General features: G+C 39.3%; 1 protein-coding gene across 1 annotated transcript in view; it reads right to left on the bottom strand.

Annotated features, from left to right (window-relative positions):
- LOC139713597 (uncharacterized) overlaps window positions 1-18551 on the bottom strand; it is a gene marked incomplete at its 3' end in the record, with an annotated part of 94586 nt that overhangs the window by 36427 nt on the left and 39608 nt on the right. The window lies entirely within an intron of this gene.

Here is an 18551-nt window from a genome sequence, read left to right as displayed (position 1 = left end):
TTTGCACAATTCAGAGTGGTTTTGACTGAAACACAGAATCATAAAGGTGCACATTCTTGTTGGATCTGCAAATATTCTTCATGATGAAATGTAACTAGTGATTATAACTTTGTCAGGGCTTTCAGATTTAAGCTTTTATTTATATCAAAATCCAATGACAGACAGGACTATAACGCTGTTGACTCATGTCACATTAGCCAAATCTATATGACTGGCTTGTATTGTTGACTTTGTCCCTGAATCTCTAATAATGTCAGTTTTCATTCAAGTTATTTTGTACATTTAAATACACACACACATACATTGTAAACCACAGGGGGAAAAAAAAATCTGAGCTGATATATATTTGCGCTGTAGAAATAGAGCCTTGTGTGTGTGTGTGTGTGTGTGTGTGTGTGTGTGATCGATTATATTGAACAGTTTACCATGTATCTTCCCACTCAGCAGTCTGTGCAAACTTTACACACAAGAACACAAACTCATGCACACACAGAACACACACACATAAAACTCATGCACACACAAACACACACATAAAACTCATGCACACACAAACACACACATACAACACACACAACACACAATGCACACACACACACACACACACACACACACACACACATACACACATGCATCTGCACACTGTACATAGCTTCATACAACCTCACCAGGCAAACAATGAGGCAATATACCAATATCAAACCACATTCCAATCAGCTGAGGTCACCGCTGTTTGTTCTTTCTTTTTTTTCCCCCTATATAAACCTCCCTTCAAACACAGGGCATTATTCCCACACCTGTGGAATCCCCCCACTGGCCAACAACTGGGCAATACCTGCATCCGCAAACTTCTCTTTATGCATTCATTCCTACTGACCTGAATGTGTTTACATATATCTCCCCCCCCCCCCCCCCCCCACACCACCACCCTTTTGACCTACATTTTGGTTTTGCCAGTCAGATTGACAACTGTGGTCAAAGTGATTTGACAATTCAGAACACAAATTCAATGGCCACCGCTGTCGAACTGTGGATTACATTTGCAGCCCCTCTGACACCGCCCACTGGGTAGTTTGACTCTGGCTCCAAACTGTGTACATTTATAAATGTAGTAAGAGTAAAATTGATTCCAGTTTGAAGAGAATATGAATTTTGAAGAGCAGGTGACTCATCTGTTTACATTTCCAACCTGCATGATTTCATGGTAGAAGCACACTACATATGTATATGGTTGCTACAGACTGTTTTATTACATATAGGAAGCATAAAAGTCTCTACAAAACTCTTTGCACGCAAATGCTATGATAGTATGAACAGTATAGGCCTACAGTATATGAATAGTATAATTGCACCTTGAGCACTCTACGGAGTGGATTTGGAGCAATACAAGTCATATGATAATAATAATAATAATGATAATATTAATAATAATGATAATTACAATAATAATAATAATAATAATAATAATAATAATAGCAATAATAACAATAACAATGAAAATAATAATAGCAATAATAATAATTATTATTATTATTATTATAATTATAATGATAACAATAACGGTATTAAGTGTAATCACAGATTTTTTTGTTTTTCTTTCCTCTACTTTTTTATTTTGATTGCCTATATTTCATAGACCTGTATCATTCCGATATCCTCAAAGACACATGGTCACTTCTAGACTTGTATGTTGTAGGGAATGAACTCTATTCATTACTCATATTTGAAAAAAAAAATGAATTAATGAATATCAAAAATATTGTCCTAAGATGGCCCCACAAACATGTTGTCAGAACAGGTTGGGTGAACTCAACTGTCAGATCAAACATGCTATTTAGTGTTTGGCACATAGTGGTATGTTTCATTTGCTTTAGGTTAGAGTGGCCTTTTCGGAGGAAAAAAAAAAGCAGGATGCACCTTTACACTCTTTTTCAAATTTCAAATTCAAATCTTTTTATCATTTAATGATCATAACTTTTGGTAATATTCATAGAGTAAATATTGCAATAACAGCCAATTTTAGACTAAAATAAGTGTTCAATAAGGCTATTTAGAGATGAATACTCCATTACAAACCTCACCCCTAACCCCCCCCCCCCCCAATCCCGATTGCAGATCTTGGGTTACAACTACAACTTCCTGCAATCCAATTGTAAAACTCTTTGAGAATAAGCAAACAGCAATACCAATCATACCTGAAATTCTGAGCGACTATGCACTTGGTATCATAAATACCCAAATACCGCATTGAAACCTCAATGAAATTGAATGGGGGGGGGGGGGGAGGAGGGGGCAATGCAAGCCATGGACGGAGATGATAATTTCTCCGGGTACCCAACAAGGTACTGCGGGCGAACAGATTGTGTCCGAATGAGTGACAGGTCTAACCCTTCGTCCCACAAAAGTAACCAATCACAGTGGAATCGAGAAAACCTCAGTGTGTGTGTGTGGAGGGGGGGGGGGGCACAGAGAAAGACACAAGCAAAAAAAAAAAAAATAGAAATAGACAAGACAAGAAAATGGAGGCAGAAGAAGAGTATCCTCCCTGCCATCAAGATTACTCGCTACACGACACTCCAGACATCTTTTTATCAGTTCTCTCTTCATCCAATCAAGCCCGGTATTCCAATCGGGAGCTCTCACACCGCTGGCATCGTATGCAATCATGGTTGGAGATATATTTTTTTAAAAACAACAACAACAACGGCATGAAAACTGATGCCATATTTTCTCCAGGTCAAGCCGGCTGGGTAAATGCACAGGGGAGCCCACAGGTTACATTCTTAAAGGCCAGTAAAAAAAAAAGAAATGAATGCGAGAACAAATGGAAAAACAAATGTAGCTCACAAGAGATACTGCCAAAATTTGGGTACATTTTGTTGAATGGTTAATACATCACTGCAGATGAAATATCACAATATCATGAGGTGTTTTTTTTTGTGTGTGTGTTTTTGTGTTTTTTACCAGCAGATTAACCCATCCACGTACGGGCCTCTGTGTAATCTGTAATATCGTGCCTGCCTAGTAAGTTGGCCATGAACTTGGGCGCGATCTTCCCTACGGCGCGATCTACACGCGAAGAGCATTCATACGTCATCGAAAAAACTGCCTGTGTCATTCCCACTAGGCAGGAGGGATGATGCGTGTACACTCGTGCTAATATGCACTTAGTTGACTCAATACAGCACTAGTTTATGTGAATTTTATGAAAAGAAATAATAAATTGTGCAGGAATTATGAAAAAATATTGTTTCTGTGTATTTCATCGATAAATCCTCTTCATTTCAAGCCATCTGTAATCACATCTTACCCACTTGCGAATCGACGTGTCCATAATGTCCTCGAGCCCCCCGAGATAGCTCTGGAACATTCCATTCAATGACGGGGTTTTTATTTTGCAACGTTATCTAATAACTCTCATGTAAGCAAGTTCTTGCTATGGCTAATCTATTTTGTAATGTATCATAATCTATCTATGCTGAGATAGCCTAATTCAAATTTGCAGAGACATAGAAAAAGATTTGTTTTACAATCGTGATACGTTCAACTACTCATTTACCCTGTGCTGAAATCCGCATGTCTGCTCCGCACATGTTATCGCTATCGCTCAAACTTCGATCGCGATGGCTTGTGTGTGTACAGGTACACAGTGCTAGTGTGACGTGTGTGGAGAAGCATGGGGCTGAAAAAATACGAACTCCACGTGGTGTAGTAGAAAACAAATCGGACGTTCGAAGTCGTACATTCAAGAGCTAAAACAGACAAATAGCGAATTCAAAGTCCACTGAAAAGGTCTTGACATTGTAATGTATTTTCCAAAATCATGTCTGGCTTAGTTTTGAGAGAATTTTCTACACGCACGAGATCAGGAATGAGATCGGTGAACTGGCTAACAACGTGTGTACTGTGAACATGTGACTGGCTTGTGCACATGGCCTAGCTAGGTGATCGTGAGAGTGCGGCAAGAACGCTAGGAATGCACCCGAGATGCGGTGTGTTGCAAATTCTTGGGGTGAAATTAGACTTCCTTCTTCAGCCCGTCTAGTATCAATATTTTTTTCAATAATTCTAATTCTTCATAAAATCACGATAAAAAGACTTCATATATTCATTTTATATTTTAGAAGCGTAATATGAAATATTTTGGGTTTTTTTCAGTCCAAGAAAAAAAATAGTTTGAATAAAAAAATAATAATAAATAGTCGTTCTTGACTCAAGTCTAATTTCTTGCGCCTTCTTGCAGTTACCCCGCAGTTGCCCATGGATACGATGCATAAATCATCAGCTGTTTACTGAGTCGTACTAGTGTACTCTTGTTCAAATTGAGAGGATTGTTATTTTATCGGCGGCACTTAGTTGTATAACCTCATCCAATAAAAAGACAAATTCAAACATCAAATGGTGTGACAGTTTTTGTCAGAATTCCCTATCAATTTCAACTTGTTGCCAGGATAGTTTTCAGATTTCACTTGCTTCATTATCGAAGCTGTTTGACATTTGAAAGAACTGCTCCATAAAGAAATCACCTTTCATTTGTTATTTATTTTCACAAACAAGTATTTTGGTCACTTGAATATTTCTTAGTATTATTTCAATGTCATGATATTTCATGATGGTTATGTATTCTGTCTTTACATGGCAAGATGGGATTTTTTTTTTTCCATCCAGGGTCAAAGAAGAAAGTGACAGGAAGGAAACCAAAAGGATAGGGAGGAAATGAAAAGGATACAATGAAACACCTGATCAGCAGGCTCTTTTTTATTACAATGGTGAATGCAGTACATCAGAATTTAAGTACAGTTCTAAATAATTTATCAGTTGAAAAATGAGCAAAGAAAATGGATTTCATCGAGTTCTAAATGAAAACTAAACTAGCATCGCCATTATGATTTAGATCTAGAACCTAGTGCTAGTACTACAGAATAGACCTGATGCAAACTTGTTGTCAAGCTTTTGGTTGAGTTTCTTCAGAGACACGAATTTTGGTAGCACAATACCCGAGTGAATAAGAAAAAGGAAAAAAAATATAAATACACAACTGTAATGCAGGTCTCTAGACCACTCCCGTGCACGATTGGACGAGCGAGCATCAGCCCCCGTTTCTTCAGTGTCACTCTCGTCATTGGCCTAGGCTAGGCTACTCGTGTCGTAGTTTTACTCGCCATCATCAATGTCATACATGGTTACACAAAATAAATTACATCTTGCCATCACCTCAACCACAGCAAAACCCTGAATATCACTCCCATCATAGTCACTCTCAGCTCACAAGACATATCAGCAAACGATACAGACATCGCAGACCTAGCTAACTAGCTCTAAACGGGGTCCCTCTAAACATAGTTGTATTTGTAACTACGCCACGTTAGACATTAGTTGTACACAAAAATGAAACGGAGGTGAAAAACTAGTAATGAATACACGAAGATCATCAACGATGGCATATTACCGTAGAAAAAATACACAGAACATCTTGCACCCAAAAAAAAATCGAGGTAAAAAACTACGATGAGAAAAACTAGGGTGAAAACACGATGCTTGGAAGACGAACGATGAAGACACTACGGCAAAAATGCTTACACGGAAAAGTAACGAGTGGGTGCCACACAAACTACGTTTTCGCACATACGTAGATAAGCTACATCGTGTTCAATCAAAAAACTCAACAAACACTAGGACAAAAACTCACCTCTAAATTGTTGCAAACGAGGTAATCACTTAGAAAAAATGAACAAAACACTCTCAGAAGTACGATTGTACTCTGAGAATGAAAGATATAGAATGATACGAAAGCAAAAGAGAGAAAAGAGAGAGAGAAATGGACGGGAAACCTAGAGAAGTTACCCACACTCACTAACGTAAATGGAATTCAACACACACACCCCCGTGCCCCAGCATAGCAGTACACGTACACACACAAGGAGATATCGTCAAGCACTCTATGAGGAGATCGATATCACGATACCGCGCGTAAGAAATCACTGCAGTTGCTGGGGCAACAAAGATACATGCGCGCTGTAAACATGAATATTGATTAGTTTCTCAGCAGGCTCGAACCCCTGGCAGGTGTTTTGGCCAATAAGAGACATTCTAAAATATGTTTCTTTGCATAAATTATTTTTCTGAGTCCCAGTAAGGATCTCTGTGATTGGCTAAAATTATTCTACAGCTCCTGGCCAAGCCTGAGGTCCTAGGACGCCCTCTTTTGGTCATAAATAATAAAAACCACGTTTTTTGTGGGAGCTGACGGGGATGGGTTAAGAAGCAGAACTATCTCAAAGAAAATTCTGTCAGAACCATGTAAAATCATACCCACCAGCATAGGTTGTGGCTAATGGTAAGACAATTTCAACACTCCTATTTCAGTCTCATACTCCTTGAAGTCTTTTAAAAAAAAAGAATTAAAAGAATTTTTTCTTTTAATATGATATGTTGTAATGCTGATATAGACTGCAGACTACAGGATTGTAGAATGTCAAACATGAAAGAAAGATTGTCCAATTGGATGTCAGTTGTTTGATCCTATATGACCTTCGAAATAGCATTGATCTGATCTTGCTATTACTAGCATTGATATTATTTATCCCATACCAAACAGCTCACTGCACTGCATCTTGTAAACATACTGACATTCCATACAAGACGACTGGCATGAAGGCAACAAAAGTTGGGTTTGTGATAGTTCCCTCCCAATTGCATTTGACAATGACAGTTTTTACAACAAAGACACATGACACATTTCAAATGGAACACATGCCACAGGGTAGGATGTGTCCTTAATGTGTACAATTGTTTCTTAAATTCCTTCTAGTTTCTTTGAATGCCAAAAAAGGGCCTACCTGTCCTTTTGGAGGTCAATGAGTTTATCTTGTCCAGCTGAACATGGCAGTAAAAAGATAAATCAAATGATGTAATATAATACTCCTGTTTACTTTAACCATTACTACATCTACAAGACTTTGCCTCATAGCCTCCAGATTTCTCTCTCTATAGCCTGGTAGTACTCTGGTTATGATTCTCTATATAAGATCACATGAATAGAATAATGAGAACATCATAATCCCATTTCCATTTTGCTAATTGCCACTGATCAAAAAAGACGGCAAGAAACCTTCACATTCAATACATCATTGCCAAATTCAGACTAGAATACGTCGAGACAGGGCTTTTTTTTTTTCTTCTATAAATGTTCTTTGGCGATGGGAGTCGATCTAATCGTTTTTGACGATTAGGACATGCATGCCTGCTTTGGAAATCACGAGAGAAGTCGCTGAGGGGTGAAAAGCACGCTATGATCGCGCATGCGGTCTCGAGATAGGATCAGCGCTGACCCATGGCGGGATAAAGAGAATGGCAAAAAGGAAAGGGAAAAGGAGAAGGATAGCAAAGAAAAATGTCAATCTCCATGTGAAGCTAACAAGCTCAAGCACAAGCTCATTTTCGTGTCAGGAGTAGGATCTGGCATTTGGTGGATGGGTCACCACCGTGAGGTGAGGGTTATGGATGCAGGGGCCTGAAGTATTCAATCCTGGCAAACAGACAAACAAACAAACAAACAAATTAATTAATTAATTAATAAATAATTGTGAAAAAAGGGGGAAAAAAAGTCATCATAGTTATGGCCATGCGAATTCTGCTCACAAAATCTTTGCTCTTTCACTTTTTTTTTTTTCTGGGGCATAACAAGTTGGGGGTCAAAACATGCAACTCCAGGCATTGTGTTCTACAATTTGTCACTGTTTCCCCTCAATTATCATAATTTTTCTTTCATGCAAATAGCAACAACAATAACAAACAAATTTGTGCTAGATGTTCAAAATGTTTGATATCTATCATTTTCCAATAAACTATTTCAACTGTCCTGGCTCTACTATACAGATGGAGCTATGTATTAAAGCTTCATCTACTAGATAACTAGATAAAAGCCAAGATACAAGTGTAATGTAATCTACTCAACGACCATCAAATATATGGAACATGTTGATGACATCATTCCACAACGAAAAAAATATCATATCAATACAATAATAGAATAAACACATACATAAAAATTATCAATTGTAAAAAATGAAATAGATACGTAAATAATAAATATTTATCAAAATAGACTGGCTGACTAAGAGGAAAGATTTCAAGAGTTTTTGCCAAATTTCCTCGCCTACAAACGTCATATCAAAGGCACATGAAGTTCTTCATAATTTCACGACTTGCAACTAGAGACGTTTAATTGTTTGATCTTAACAGTTAGTAACATCTTGGCCCCTAATCTTTATGAAGTAGTATCAGAATCACACTAAACTCTCTTTAAATCTCTCATTACTATCAGATACCCTATTTCCATAGAATGTCAACAACATTTTCATATCCCGGTACTGCATGAGTTAGATAGGAAACAGCTACAGACTGCACCAAATCAAAATCAATTGTACATTCTTGGAAAACACATCGGGTGTTGGAATTAAAATAACTGGTAGGAGGCACTCAATTTCACAAGCAGCAGCCAGGCATCACCTACAACATACACTGGACGATACTGTTAAACTTTGACCTTTTAACTCTTGCTACATGCTATGGCCTCTTTCACCTCCCTGTCCACTCCTTCCCTTTCTATTAACCTTTATCGACGACGACGAGGAGGAGGGTAACTACAATGTAGGAGACAACAAAATATTTGTCGCCCATGGCACAAAGGAGTGCATTGGAGAAAGAGACAGAGAAAAATAAAGACACCAGAGTACTTCTCACAAGCTATCTGTCGCGCCCCCATTCTTGCCCACTGGCGCTATCTCGTCGCGAATCGAATGTTTGGTCCACGCCCGTGGCGCTTGGCTCGGTGCTATCTACCGTAGATGTGAAGGTCACTAATGGGGGATGGACTACGTGTCTGCACCCATTAAAACTTTTCCCACTTTTTATTTCATTTTTAAACACACTCTCGGATACTACAAAAGGACATCTAACTATCAATATTGGCACTGTGCAAGGAACTTATAGACTGCAGGTTGTGATGGTTGGCCAGAGTATGTCGGAAAAAGAAAACACATGGAAAAATAACCTTCAAAATATTAATACAAAACAAAACACTAGTCACATAAATTGCCTTAGTGAGAGCTCTGAACAGGCATTGCTATTTATCAAGGGTAAGCATATACTCTATCTGGATTTACTTTTGTCTTCACCATTAAACTAAAGGAGAGAAACCTTTTCATTTGGTAGGACAGAAAAGAATATATGTGTGTGTGTGTGTGTGTGTGTGTGTGTGTGTACATTATAAACAGTGTGTGCGCATGTGTGTGTACACGCACATGTATGTATGTAAAATGTGCTTTTAAATGCCACTAACCCAATCAAACTCAAACTAAAAGATACGTTTCAAAAGTATGATAGCTTGTTATTTTGGCCTATAGATGCTATCATCTGGTCTCGATCAATCAGCAGCAAAATTATTCATGGGCTACTAGGGTAGTTCTCGGTGAATTCCATATCAATTTGTCACACATTACGCACTGCACTGTCTACGTTCAAAACATGAGTAAGTGGTGCGGGCAGTCCCTTTCATACGCAATCGTGTCAGCAAATTTTGCGGGGGACAAACACGAGGGAGCTATTACAGCCCCGAGGACGACAGCAGTAATGGGTCCAACCCTACGGGGTGGGTGCCTATGGAGATCACAAATTGATCACCACCGTTCACTGCGAATTAGATGAGAGAGAAGAGAGGGGGTCGGGGGAGGAGGGTGCAATTAATTATTCATTCGGCTAACCTTTCATGGATGCAAAACAGTGAAAATAGATTCTCTTCTTTTGTTTCTCCCTCCCCCTCCCCCCCCCCCCCATCTCTTTCTCTCTTACGCTCACTCTGCCAAATGTGCGTACATCTTGCAGCCATCTCTAGCCTGTAACGGAGAAAGAATGGAGGTGGCATATGTTGTGAGCGGCACCGATCTATCACCGCTCCCTGTTAAATCGCAACGGTACGAGAGATGCGCGGCCGACCAGTAGAGAGGACAGTATGTGATGAGAGGCCCATCACAGCCCCCCTCCCATGCCTCAATTCATTCTTTCCAGAAAGAAGGAGGGGGAGGGGGGAGGATATTAGTGCCTTGCTTGAGATGAGCTACACATGTGCACATAGGACTGAACAGCTTGAGATTAAAGGGCTGCTTGCAAACCTTCCGAGAGAAAGCTGGTATGAAAGGTTTACCAGCCTAAGATGAAAGAGGAGAGCCTATAGTGCACTAATTACCGTTTTAACTTTCCGCATGATTCACTTCTCATGCTGGGCCAACTGCAATGAACTTTGATTGTTTTATAATTTTTGCATATTATAAATGGGAGTATAATTTTGTTAGAAATTTAACATTACTCTGCAAAAATACTTGTGTGCTAGCAGTCACAATCCCACATGCATACATCCGTGTTGGTGCTTGTGGTGTAGAGAACGCACATTGCACAGTAATACATAGATAATGACATGCCTCTGCTTGCTTCACCCTACTACCCTAATTGCCCGACGGCAATTTATTTGTGATTATGGATTGATGGCGATAAATTAAATCGGGCAACAAAACCTGTTTTATCCATCGTTAGGCGACTTGGCTGGTTGCCAGCATCCACCAAGCTGCGGGTACATACTAGCCGCAGCAGTGATCAATGCGCCACATCTGCGCACTCACCACAGACGTGCGCGACGTGTGAAATGAGCAATACAGCGTAAAGCGATAACTCTGTTACAGAGCGCTGTTGTGGGCTGTGATCACCTTTAAATAGGCCTAGAGTATCCACTCGATTACTCCCCTGAACAGCCAGGGGCAGTCAACTCAAGCCATGCATGCCTCCTACTCTGAGTCTCTGGCTCCCAGGAGACCAGGCCAACACATAAAATGACAAACATACGTATGCTGTGACAAGGAATCATCTTATTAACACTGATCTTTGAATACAATTTTCTCACAGAATAACTCTTTTCATTTGTGCACAGAATGGAAAAAAAAGAAATCAAAAAGAAATAGAATTTCCTTCCTTGACTTATGCATCCATACAGCAGCAGCAGAGTTAATATCCCATACAATTGTATCTTTATTTTTATCTATTTTTTTCTTTATTTCAAGGGTTTCAACATAAAATCGTCGGCTGAGAATGATAAGGGCGTTAAGTTGCCACTAAACCCACAGTGTTCATGACCACTTAGCGCCCTTCTCATTCTCAACAGACGAAATGTTTCTTGAAAGTCACTGAATGAGATGAAATAATAGCCTTCGAAGAGGAAGTTGTGCTTTTGTCATTGATTATTTCTCTGTTGACAATATTACTTGGAAAGGAAAAAGTATGACCTTTTCAGCCAGGTCTGAAATGGGTCATCAGTTTTAGGTGGTGATAGAGATCAGTACCCTGATCCAGGATTTTTGTCTCTCTCTAGCAAGGATGCATGCATAATTCTAGGGTGTTAATGACCCTGTGGCCTTGGCTAAGGTTTAAATCCCCCCCCCCTCCCCCCTTTAGTACTGATATCTATGACTGCGTTTATCATCTTTCCCCTGTTTGAAATGGCTTTCAAAAGCTGTTTCCAAAGCCCTTTCATAAGCAATTTCCAAAGCCCTTTAGAAACGGCTTCCAAAATAGTTGCGTTTATCAACTCATCGCGAACGCGAAAACTGGCCTTGTCACTGCGCAGTTGCATTGCGCATTATGACCCGAGGAGAAGGCATGGTTCGCAACCGCAGTAAAAAGCCATTTCGAAACAGCTTTGCGTTTATCTCACTTCAAAGGGCTTCTAGAAACAGGTTTCTGGAAACCTGTGTCGGAAAGCAAAAATTTGCGGTTTTAAAAAAAGGCTTTCCGAACCCCATGATCAAAACAGCTTTGCAGTCATCATCTCGCAAAAATTCCCTGAAAGCCGTTTGGAAAACCTGTTTCTGTCGAGAAAAGGAGTTGATAAACGCACCCTATGAAAGCACGCACTCAGCCATAGAATCTAAACTCCGGAATCGAATGTTACTGATGTGTACACATGTATGTGCTTTGATGCACATATTTGTTGAATAGCAGGCTGCGTTAGTCATGGTTTTCAAATGTACCCCAGTAGGCAACAAATGAAGATCAATGCGATAAGACTACCCTTCTCTCCCCATGTAACCGGATCTTTAAGTCTACGAGTGCTTCTACAAAAACGATGCAGTTTCTGATAATATGCATCACTCTTTTAATACACATCATGTTAAAAAAAGGACATCAAACTACATATACGTGGTTCTGTCCCTTTGTTACGTGCTACACTTGCATGATGTTCAATTGTCACTATGCGCTCATTGTAAAGGTAGTCCCACTTATGCAAATTTGTGCCAGTACATAAACTTGAGTTTGGACAACGTGGGACATTTCAAAAGTTTAACATGCATAGAAAAAATTTATCCAGTGATCTTCTACTCTCACAAATTCATGTGACAAGAATGATACTACATGCTGCAAAGACCACTGCGCGTGACGACAAAAGCTATACTCTTTCTGATTTTCATTCTAATCATTGTAATTTGAACCCTATAACATGTAGTCCCACACATGGTCGTAGGTATTTTGTGAGTGAATGCCATGTGAGACACACGATCAACCACTACAGTACACTTGGCCATGAAAACTGGGTTTGATTTCAACGTTCAATTGTACTGCACTGCATACGATTGAAGTGCATATTTTTCTCTCTCCATGTTTTAAATGCATTTTGTATTTGCACAACGCTTGCGATCATCACATTGACCAGCGGGTGTGCCCCTTTTCAGACATTAGACTTTCAAATGGGTCTCCCACGCAGCAGGCAGTAAACAAAGTATGATGCATCATATTCACTGTCTCCACAAGATGTGAGAATCATAGTTACAAGTATGTCAGCCTAAACTTCATGCTTTATAAACACAGAAACACATCATGTCCACATTTCATGTCACCACTCTCTCACAGAGAGTAAAGCAGAAGACTGCTTACATTGCAAAGTTCTTTGTACAAACTCGTACCTTGCATCTGGAAGATCATAAACCCTAAAGTCGACCAACAGCTCTCTCATTACATTAACTTCACAGAGAGTCATGTCAGAGAGAAATGATTGGGGACAATTTTGCGGAAAGTTAATAAATCTCCCAAATTCTGATGGTTGTTCTAAATTCTTGGGTGGTTATCTCAAATTCAATGCCTTGTCATATCTATAATGTACAGGGTTTGGCATTAGCGGTAGCCTAGGGCAAAACATTTTTTCTTTTGGTGGCTCGATCAAGAACTTTGGATTCAAAATAAATTGTTCTGTTCCCATCTATTTATAATTCGGGCCACCAAAATTTCAATTCTAAAGATTTTAGTGGCCTGAACCAGCCACCAGAGAATAAAGTTTAAGTGTCAAGTCCTGATGTACAATTGTATGTTATGCTCTGTGATGATGTCCACAAAGCCACTACAGACTATCACAAGGAAGCATTTTTCTGTATAAGTTTTTCATTTATCCCAATGCAGCAAATCATAAAGGAATTATGACAATGCACACATAAAGGATTTCCATGAAAAAGTCATTTCAGAATCCATGTATACTCTAGCCATCAAATAACTCAGACAGGGTATGTTGGGTGGAATGTGAATAGAGTGAGAAAAAAAAAAAGATAACTAGAGATTGTAATTTGTCATCACTGACAAATTAAGGTGATCCGATTTTTTTTTAATCAATGATTCGAGTCCTGATCGTAATAGGCATGACAATACAAGTTTCATCTGTGTTTAGAGACATTGGCCGTGTGAGGTTTGGATTCTCATTTAGAAAAGGGAGTCATATCTGCCATCTTTGGTACCAATTCTGTATACACTGAATAACGAAGATACAGCAACGAATACATATGACCTTTGACCCACCTTTACACTCCCAAGATGGCATCTGAGGAAAAAGTGGTTATTTTGTGAAATGATTCTTGCGACATCGTCTATATTCGTGTGCAAAATATGGCAAAGATAGGACAGGTATTCACCAAGATGCAAAATGCAAAGTCTTAGGTACAACATAAAATCTGGGAGAAATTCACCGAAGGGTAAGTGAGAGCTAGTGCTCGATAAAGAAAAGCATGTCGATTTTCACATTAAAAAAAAATCCCTCCCATAGAGATAACACGTCATAACGAAAATACAGAAAGAAGTACATATGACCTTTGACCTCACTTTGCACACCCAAGATGGCGTCTGAGCAAAAAGTGGTTATTTTGTGAAATGATCCTTGTTACATGGTCTTTGTGTGTGCAAAATATGGGAAAGATAGGACATGTATTCACCAAGACACAGGATGACACATTTATGACCTTTGACCCTAATTTACATACCCAAGATGGTGTCTGATCAAGTAGTTGTTATTTTATGAAATAATGTACGTGACATGAACTAAACATGTGCAAAATATGGGATTGATAGCCATTGTTGTTGTTCATCTATTGCACAGAAAGTAGTAGAAAGAAAGAAAAATAAAGAAAAAAATATGTTATTTTATAGAAATTTGAAGGAGAAGCATAAAAAAATCAGAAAAAGATAAAGTTAGGAAGGGAGATTAAGACTAACTAAAGAAAAAGAAGAAAAAAAGTGTTTAAAAAAATGAAAAAAAATATTGGCAGGGGTGAGCCTCGAACCAGGGACCTTAGGATTACGAGTCGGATGCGCTATGCAATGACCTATTTCATGCTCCATAGGCCCTGTGTATTAAGCAAAATGATGCTGCATCGAAGCCACGTGCCATTTTCAACCAAGTTTTTCGACGTGATGCCGACGTCGTATGAAAAAATGAAGGGCACACTTACGATAGCCCAAAGTCTCAGCTACAACATACTAAAATCTGGGAAAAATTCACCGAAGCAAAAGTGAGCTAGTGCTCGAAAAAGAGAGTCATGTCAATTTTCACTGCCAGAAAAACTGCTCTCCCATAGAGATAACACGTAAACTGGTCAAATTCTACAAGGATACATTCAATCCATTTTTACGAGGCGATGACGTCATCCAATCAAAATGTTGTTTTTACATTAATGAAAGAACATTTCATAAGCTACAACATACTGAAATATGGGAGAAAATTGGCAGAGGATAAGTGAGATACGCTCGAGTAAACTTGTAATTTGATGACGTCATTTTGAAAATTTACTTTTTTTACTTTATTAAGAAATTTGATATCTTTTAATCATTTTGTCAGCATTGCCTACCCATGAAATGACATGTACAACTCATCAGCTTTCAATATATGTCAAGAAAATGGGGGGTCACCGTCCATCCTGACGAGTAAAATCGGATTTAAAATTGGCAGTTTTTTGGCATAGTTGCACTGTATATCGCCATTGACGCGCGCGCGGAATTTCAACTTTGACGGCCCCGTATGACGTCATATTGAGTCGGATTGACTTGAAACGTGGTATAAATATTCCTTGACATTTCAGACATGCGATCAAAGTGAAAAAACTGGAAATTTCAATTGCATATGAGCTGTGCGTGCGTATATGCGCGCGCGCGTACGCGTCCGTCCGATTTTTTCAATTTTTCAAAAAATGCTCCAAATGGTCTGAAACGTGTGCAAAAAAATTTTGAGCTCGATTGGAGCATACAAATATTTCAACGCGCGCGTACGCGCACGTTTTAAGAGAAAATATGAATTTTGAGAACATGAGTAGAATGCGCATAACTTTAAATATATGTGACGTAAATTTCATTGAAAAATTCTATTTCATTAATGAGATATGATTGAGAATGTGTTTTCATATAATGACGTCATAGTGACGTCACGGTCGACTGATCACAATGATACATTAGATTTGCCGTCTTTGGGACATGATGCATACATGATATAATTTTGAAATTGACAGGCAGCGGACTTTCTGAGCTAACCTCTGCACAACTTTTGAGGAGAAATAAAGAAGAAGAAGAAGAAAAACAAAGAATCCGTACAGATACAGAAGGTGATCCGAGAGGATACTCGGATCACCTAATAATCCATACAATTCAGTCCCACACATGTACTTTTTGTTGTGTGATTTTTAGCCTTGGCCTTTGGCAGCTATATGAAGTCATACAATTCACCCTGGGCATGACCATTAAGTCTTCCAACACTAAAATGCCCAAATATTCTTCATAATCATCTGCTAGAAATCCATCTATTTCTCTTTAGATGAATACGAATAGTCACCATCGCCACGACAGACTTAGCTGTATGCAGGGCGCTCGTACTAGTGGTGCCACCCACGACAGACTTAGCTGTATGCTGTGGGGGAGCGGAAAGCGGAATTTCCATCCCGCGATATCTCGTGAATAAAAATCCTCTTCCGAAGCAAAGTCAGCTCTAACTGAGCTATAAATAATAATAATCCACAATATGATAAGATATTGTGACGATGCACAGTAAAAAGGACGAATAAAAACTTGATTTAGACTGCGATGAGGGAACTTAGTCCCTTGTGCAAAACGTGCGAAGAAGCGATATGACTGCGCGCGCGTTGAGCGGGCTCTCACTGTAAGTTCTTGCGTAAACTCACGAAATAAAATATCTAGTAACATTGTAGTTACCAAAATAACTGTGTTATACAATCGGGTCACCCATACAACATTCGGTCCTCAGATCAGGTCTACAACATACCTTTAATTCATTTTAAAAAAAAAAAACCAAGCCCTCAAATAAAGTGTAGGCCTATATAATCAAGAATTTGAGCAAACTTTGTACACTGTGGGGTATATGAAAAGGTTTCATATTGATCTAAGTAACGGAGTTGTTAACAAGTCCATAGCACTACCACTGGCTGCATGTTTGTGGACAGGGCCAATGGCATTATCATAGTGGAAGCATTCAAGGGGTTAAAGCTGGGGAAAAGAGTACGTCCTCCACTTCTTGACCCCTGAGTAAACTCCTCACCTCAAAAACCCAATAAATATGACATCATCGCCAGGAATGCAGCATAAATCACTTTTTTTTCTCTCTCCATCTCTCATTCTCTCCAGCCCTCCCAATTCTGTCCACAGAACAGAACAGAGCTGAGGATGAGGAAAAGTGGAAGATCCTGGAGAGAAAAGAAAATTGCACTTTTCTTGGTGATGAATACCAGCTGTTTCTGGAGAAAGTATGATACCCCTCCTAGTCCTACCACGCCCTTTGCTGCAATATTAGCCTCCTTGGTATTAATACAGATATTCCATATTCTGACAGACACTCATTTGAGAGAATGGGGCAGAGTATGGATATTGTGGACCATTCAAACCTGTACAATGTATGTCCATCTTGTTCAATCATCTCAAAAATTCAGGACAATAGAAAGATTTTCATGTCACCAAAAACAGTGATAGACAGTTTTAAAGGGCCACACCAGTTAGGTACCTAGCTGTTTCATCTCAGGGATTGCATCAATTTGTCTGGAAACCCAGAGGATAGGTCACTGTGGGACACATCTTGCAGTTGGATTCATGGAATGTTTCCTACATTATCTCAGCTCTACCAACACCACCAAAGGATTTTGATAAGTTCAGATTTTGTTCTACACAGTCATGGGGAAAACTCGGAGCAATCCAATAGTCTTCGTACCAACAAAGCCCCTGTTGCCAAAACATAATCCTACAGGCCTATCTTTATGATTTCATCATTTATTTTGGTTGGCTATAGACTATCCAGTCCTGATGAATTATGCAATACTGTATCATTTCAAAGTGTTGAGCATCTTCTCTATCAGAAGTCGACCTTAACTAAGACCTAGATATCTCAACTGGTTTGGCATTTACATTACATATAAGCTAGGGAGGGGGGGAGGCATTGGGCCATATTTGGGAACAGAATTCTGAAGCCCTTCCATTCTGCCATTTTGTTTAGACTGCACTTTTTAATTTGCCCATCCAATGAAGTTGCAAACATTTCTATAAAGCACTTCATGAAGAAATTCATTAGTTCCCTATCATGCTTCCAACCACTGACAAAAAAACAACAACAAACAATACTGCCACTGCACTCATACACACTGGAAAAAAAAAAGGATGCCTACTCCCTGCCTGTGGGATGTTTGCAAAATTGCCCCTTGAGCAATTAATCATTCATGTGGTACACCTTGCACATATACATTAATATGTGTGCATCATGTCACTCTGAGTCTTAATTAGGTCAATAATAGACCAGCGTGCCCACGTTACACCCAGTGCTCACACATCTTCTACCAGCCCTTCTCGAAATGGTAAAGACAAGATCGTAGACATTTGGCCTAATTTTTCGGTGTCATAAAATGTCAAAGGTGTACTGCCAAAACCTACGGCTGTGATGATCTGTGTTGCAGGGGGTGTGCATGTTGTCTCTTTCTCTTGTTCTCCCTCTTCTTCTTCATCGCTATTGTCCCCCCCCCCCCTTCATATCCCCCACCCCCCTTTTTCTCTTCTCTCTGCATTCATTTCATGGCCTAGATTCAGAGACTATAAACTCCTAGAAGTTAAAGAGGTAAATCCAATAAAGTATTTATGTACATGATCCCCTAAATGAATAGAACGTCTGACTGCCCATCTTTCTAGCCTCATTCAAGCCTCCGTGA

The sequence above is a fragment of the Diadema antillarum genome, unplaced genomic scaffold, assembly GCF_040938485.1.
Source record: "Diadema antillarum isolate AM-2024a unplaced genomic scaffold, OU_Dant_1.0 seq00002010_RagTag, whole genome shotgun sequence".
Classification (NCBI taxonomy): Eukaryota; Metazoa; Echinodermata; class Echinoidea; order Diadematoida; family Diadematidae; genus Diadema; species Diadema antillarum.
Note: the sequence above shows the minus strand (reverse complement) of the source record. Positions and strands in the feature narration are given on the sequence as shown.